Source organism: Suricata suricatta, chromosome 2, assembly GCF_006229205.1.
Source record: "Suricata suricatta isolate VVHF042 chromosome 2, meerkat_22Aug2017_6uvM2_HiC, whole genome shotgun sequence".
NCBI lineage: Eukaryota > Metazoa > Chordata > Mammalia > Carnivora > Herpestidae > Suricata > Suricata suricatta.
Window position 1 is genome coordinate 78,661,144 of NC_043701.1, and position 6,928 is coordinate 78,668,071.

Genomic DNA, 6,928 nt, shown 5'->3' on the forward strand with positions numbered 1-6,928 from the left:
TTTCACCTACCTCAATGTTTTTTTTCTGAGACTTGAAGATGAACATAAACGATTTAGCAGAGCTTTTCCCCAGTGAAGAGCTTAATAAACAGGAGTTGTTAATACTCGGAATATACAACAGTAATCTGGTTACACTGAACTTTTAATCATAATTTAGCATCAAAGCTCTGCAAAAGGAATGCAACTCATTCGTCTTTTGAAATAATTGTTCAGTATCTTTTATGTAGGGAGACTGTATGGGACGTGAGCCTGATCTAGTATTACATATTCTTTACTTACATAAACTGTCTTACCTTTCAGAGAATTGTTTTCAAATAACAGATTACAGTATTAAACACACATTTGGGTAGCACACTAAAAGTAGTTTTCATTTGGATGGGGAAAGGGGTTAGATTTTTAAAGTATGCAAAATTTCCTTTTGAATGTTATAAAACTCAGGTTCTGTTAAGAAAACAGCAAATAGGAGGGAAATTGCTGTGCGACCCTCGTCCTTTTTAGGTCGGGCCCTGGGGAAAGATGGCTGCAGTACAGGGGGCTGAGGTGAAAGTGGATGGCAGCAAGCCAAAACTGAGCAAAAATGAGCTAAAGAGACACCTGAAAGCTGAGAGGAAAATTGCAGAGAAGGAAGCCAAGCAGAAGGAACTCAGTGAAAAACAACTAAACCAGGCTACCACTGCTGCCACCAAACACACCACTGACAATGGTGTGGGTGCTGAGGAGGAGAGTCTGGACCCAAATCAATACTTCAAGATCCGCAGCCAAGCAGTCCACCAACTGAAGATCAATGGGGAAGACCTGTATCCACACAAGTTCCATGTAGACATCTCGCTCACTCATTTCATCCAAGAATATAGTCACCTACAGCCTGGGGATCACCTGACTGACATCACCCTAAAGGTGGCAGGTAGGATACATGCCAAAAGAGCTTCTGGGGGAAAGCTCATCTTCTATGACCTTCGAGGGGAGGGGTCAAGTTGCAAGTCATGGCCAATTCCAGGAATTATAAATCAGAAGAAGAATTTATCCACATCAACAACAAACTGCGTCGGGGAGACATAATTGGAGTTCAGGGGAATCCTGGGAAGACCAAGAAGGGTGAGCTGAGCATCATTCCCTTTGAGATCACACTGCTGTCGCCATGCTTGCATATGTTACCTCACCTCCACTTTGGCCTTAACGACAAGGAAACACGGTATCGTCAAAGATACTTAGACTTGATCCTGAATGACTTTGTGAGGCAGAAGTTTATCATCCACTCTAAGATTATCACTTACATAAGGAGTTTCTTGGATGAGCTAGGATTCCTAGAAATTGAAACTCCCATGATGAACGTCATCCCAGGGGGAGCTGTGGCCAAGCCTTTCATCACCTACCACAATGAGCTGGACATGAATTTATACATGAGAGTTGCTCCAGAACTCTACCATAAGATACTGGTGGTTGGTGGCATTGACCGGGTTTATGAAATTGGACGTCAGTTCCAGAATGAAGGAATTGATTTGACTCACAATCCTGAATTCACCACCTGCGAGTTCTACATGGCCTATGCAGACTATCACGATCTCATGGAAATCACAGAGAAGATGCTTTCAGGGATGGTGAAGCACATTACAGGCAGTTACAAGATCACCTACCATCCAGACGGCCCAGAGGGCCAAGCCTACGAGATTGACTTCACCCCACCCTTCCGGAGAATCAGCATGGTTGAAGAACTCGAGAAGGCCTTGGGGGTGAAGCTGCCAGAAACCAGGCTCTTTGAAACTGAAGAAACTCGTAAGATTCTTGATGACATCTGTGTGGCATGAGCTGTTGAATGCCCTCCACCTCAGACCTCGGCCAGACTCCTTGATAAGCCTGTCGGGGAGTTCCTGGAAACAACATGCATCAATCCCACGTTCATTTGTGATCACCCGCAGATGAGTCCTTTGGCTAAATGGCACCGCTCTAAAGAGGGTCTGACTGAGCGCTTCGAGCTCTTCGTCATGAAAAAGGAAATCTGCAATGCCTACACCGAGCTGAATGACCCTGTGCGGCAGCGGCAGCTCTTTGAAGAACAGGCCAAGGCCAAGGCCGCTGGCGATGATGAGGCCATGTTCATAGAGGAGAACTTCTGCACTGCCCTGGAATACGGGCTGCCCCCCACCACGGGCTGGGGCATGGGCATCGATTGCGTCACCATGTTTCTCACAGATTCCAATAATATCAAGGAAGTGCTTCTGTTTCCTGCCATGAAACCCGAAGACAAGAAAGAGAGTGGAGCCACCACAGATACATCAGAAAGCACAACAGTTGGTACTTCTGTCTAGAAAATAATCATTGCAAGTTGTGTAACTCAGGCCTCTGCATTTTCACACAAGATCAAGGACCACAGGGGAATTGCTGTGTGCTGCTGTGCATTTGTTGATCACTGTTCAGTCGGGCTGCCAGAAGAGAAGGAAGGAATTAAGAATTCCTTTTTACTCCTTGTTCCCAAATAAACCATTTGTCTCTAAAAAAAAAAAAAAAAGTAAACAGCAAATAGGAGCACCTGAGTGGCTCAGCTGGTTAAGCATCCAACTCTAGGTTTTGGCTCAGGTCATGAGCTCACAGCTTCATGGGTTCAAGCCCCACAACAGGCTCTGTGCTGGCAGCGTGGGGTCTGCTTCGGATTCCCTCTCCTCTCTCTCTGCCTCTCCTCCACTCATGCTCTCAAAATCAATAAACAAACTTAAAATTATAAATAGGGGCACCTGGGTGGCTCAGTTGGTAAAGCGTCCAACTTCAGCTCAGGTCATGATTTCACAGTTCATGGGTTCGAGCCCCACATCAGGTTCTATGCTGACAGCTCAGAGCCTGGAGCCTGCTTCGGATTTTGTGTCTCCCACTCTGCCCCTCTTCCAAATATAAACATTAAAAAATATTTTAAAAAACTATAAATAAAACAAACCAGTCTCTCTAAACAAGAAAAAAAGGAAGAAAGAAGAGAGAAGAAAGAAACAAAGAAAGAAAGAATGAAAGGAAGGAAGGAAGGAAGTAAAGAAGGAAGAAAGGAAGGAAAGAGACAAATAGCAAATAACAGCAGATACTACATTCAACATTGGTTAAATCTGCCTGATGGATTTTAAGGGTTGAAGGAAAACAGGATTGCAAAAACAAACCCTAGAAGTACTTGAGGATCGTTTAAAATCCAACTAGAATTAAGAGAAAACTGAATTAAGTCTATCAACGAGATTCTTAGGGAGGTACCTACCCTACTGAGGCCACACAAGGAAAAATGGAAGTGCCCAACAATGAGGCTGTACTAGTATCAGAAATAAGTCACTTCCTCAAAGTCAAAAGACACTGCTGGAATGGATCTAAGTCAGGACTGCTTTGTTGTCATGCCCGTGAGACAAGACACATTAAGATTATTTTTTAAGGTCAGGGAAAGGATTCTCCCCCAAATCTGTTACATTAATTTTAATAAACACTTGCTATATGCAAAGTACCATGCTATTTCTTCAACATCTAAAATACCTTCTATAGCTCAATCAACCCCCTGCCTCTATGGTTTTCTGCCAGAGAACTCAGGGGATTGGTCAGGTAAACCTTCAGAGTTTGAAAGCTCTTATTAAATTTCGAACTGTTAACAAAATCAGTCCTTTGCTGGCAGATAATCCTTCAATATATATGTCACATAAATTCTCAAATTATTCTTCCCACACACATAAATATATTTTAGGACACCTAATTAAAATATTTTCAGTGTTGTACAGGGATCTTGTAAATTCACTCATGAACTATTTTTTTAAGTGGCCAAAACGTTACACAGAAATGACAGGAACTCTGTTTTGGGTGTTATAAAGAACTTGTTAATGACCAATGTATTTAACAATGTTTCTACTTGACTGAATAAAGATGTTGAGGTAGTGTTGGATATCTGGTTAGTACTTACAGCTCTTGACAGTACTACTGATGGATTCCACCAGTTTCTTCAGAGTCTTTTGGTCCATGTCAAGTGCGGCTTCAACACACTGTAGAATTCTCAGATAGCCTATTCCAAGCCTACCTGTCTTGGGTTGTCACTAATTCCTTGGTTCATTACTCTGTACCCAATAGAATGTGATCATGGCAACATTCCAACAACTGCAGAAGAATTCTCAAGTGGTCGGAAAAATATGCAACTATGATTGTTATCACTCAATACAAATGCAGTGATGCCATGAATGTTATTGTCATCTGAAATACTATAGTAATTCCTACACTTATCTTTTCTTTAGGGCTAAACACCACTTAGAGTGGTACTTGATATTATTGTCATTTCTAAGTCCTCAGCACAAACTATAGTTGAAAATGTTTCCTTCCTATCTGAACACAAAATAACTAAATAAAATTATAAAGACCTTAAACTTAAGTGGAAATATTTTTCCGCACTATAAATAGCTCCTTCAAAGATTATATAACCTCCTTTCAAAACTCTACGCACCTTCTCGTGAGAAGACTCTTTAATCTGGGAGCTCCTAGAAAAATGTAAAACCCCACTAGTACCCCTCCAACTTACACATCTGACTGACTGGTAACAAAGTGTGGTGTAACTATGCCAAAGCTGGCCAAAATGACAACTGTTTTAACTCTATTGTCAAATCCTAATACAGAGAACAAGTCTAGTCTTTTTGCTGGCTTTCACTAGAGTAAGGCAAGAAAATATACTAAAATAATTATTCTTACAAATTATAAATAAAACATAAAAATAAATTTTAGTGTATGGCAAATACAGGGCACCTGGCTGGCTCAACTGGAGAAGCGTGCAACTCTTGTTCTCAGGGTCATGAGTTCGAGCCCTATGTTGGGTATAGAGATTACAAAAAGAAATTAATTAAAAATTTTTATAAGAAAATAAAATAAGGCAAATACAACTGGAACAAAAAAGCTTTCCCCAAACTTTTCTTTAGGAAATACCAGATGAGTGTTCATTGAATTAATGAAAACTGGTAATGTTTTAAAAGTGTGAAACCTGTCACTTAAGTCTGAAAAATAACTGTTCTCAGTTTCTCGGAGGCCAGTCTATTATTCTCCATGAAATGAAAGAAAAATAGGCAATAGGTTTTTAGCGCACTCTGGAGAAAGTCAATTCAAGACACTCCTATGGTATTTAAAACACCTAAATGTGCTAAGGGCAACCAAATGAATCCAGAACTAGATTGAGAAAGTACTGGTATAAATTCAATTTTTTGAATCAGACACTCAATTTTGTTGCAGTCACCTTGGCATCATTATCCAAATAACATGCGCTTTGTTTATAAAACTGGTATAAAATTATTTCAGAAAAAGGGTGATTTGGTAGAAGGGAGAAGAGATGTCAGTAACTTGCATGTAACATTATTCTATTAAATTTTCTTCCCGTACCTTATTAGAAAGAATATTACCAAGGCTACCATTACAGAAGCAATGAAAAAGGTGATTCCCAGACAGTCAACACAGTCTGGAAAGGATAATTTTTTTTTGCCAGGTCACCTTCTTCCTCAGTCTGATAATAGTTGCTTCTAATTCAATATAATCATCATATTCGGGACCAGTGTGTTCATACCAAAACTGATCACCAAATAACCTAATAAACTTATCTTTTAGCATCTTCTTGAACAACAATTCTGAGAAACTTCCTTTCAGATAAAAAAAAAAGGTCCCTCATAACTTACTGTGTATTCAAGAGCATATAGGTTTCTTTTATTTATTTATTTTTAAATTTATCTGGGGGGGGGGAGAGATGGAGGGCAAAAAGGGAAGGGAGAGAGAGAGTCCTAAGCAGATTCTGGGCTGTCAGCACGGAACCTGACACAGGTCTCAATCTCACAACTTCAAGGTCATGACCTGAGCCGAAGTCAAGAGTTGGGATGCTTAACCGACTGAGCCATCCAGGTGACCCTAAATATCTTTTATTAGGAAAGAGTATGAAGCTAAAATTTAAGGGAATTTACCAAGAAATAGATTATTTTTACAGCTAAACATTTGGGGACATGTCTTATCCACCTACCATTAAACACCTAGTAGTGTTTCTTAATCTTTATAATTTTACTTGCAACTCAAAGGGAGCTGATAAGAACACCGCTATTTTTAAGTAAAATAGCTATTTATTCAGCCTCTTGTCATGCCAAAATGTTTTGTGCATATACCACTATAATTAGCACACCCTCAGTAACAGGCAAAATTGTACATCAAATTATATTTCATGTTACCTGATTATATAAAAGTGTAAAGTGAAAATGATTTATCAATTCCTTTTAACATTACTAGTAAACAATTCAGCAGTAGATATGAGGCACAAAATCTTAGTAAAATATGACACAGAAAGAGCAATAATGTAATTCTCACTTAACTTGTCATAATTTGTTATGTATATACAAAGACAAATTTCTAAAATGTTATATTTACTAAGATTCTGGCAATAGCTTTATGTAACAAGACACAGCGTACAAGGTCTGCCACTCAACTTGTTTATGGTAAGTCTCAGCTTCAATATGAAGCTGTTTAAAAAAAAAATCAAAAGCCTGCTTTTTTTTTTTTACATGCTAAGTATCTTGGCAAATATGCCATTAAACACAGTATGGAATTTAAGATAGCAAGAATAAGGAGTTAATAAAAGCTAAACACTGCAGCCTAAACAAAATTCATACAAAAATAAAATAACTATCACTGGTTACATAAAATTTTCCTGACTGGTTAAAACTAACAGTATAAAACATGCATTTTAGAATCTTTAGCTATCAAGTTCAAAAAGTACCAGTGTCTATTGAAATGATTCCTCTCCAAAGCCAAAGTGTAGTCAAAATTAATTCAAATGTTATAACACATTCTAATGCTAAAAAACATTCAGTATTATTGAAGTGGAGGTAAATCCCAGAGCTTTGGGGGCTTTGTCGTGCTGCAAAGGGCTGTTCTCTGGTTCACTTAAAGCAGCAAATGACAAGAGTCC

The 6,928-nt window shown here is 39.1% G+C and overlaps 1 pseudogene; it reads left to right on the forward strand.

Moving 5' to 3' along the window:
• Positions 1–501: 501 nt before the first annotated feature.
• Positions 502–2,310, forward strand: LOC115282803 (annotated as a pseudogene).
• The last annotated feature ends 4,618 nt before the right edge of the window (positions 2,311–6,928 follow it).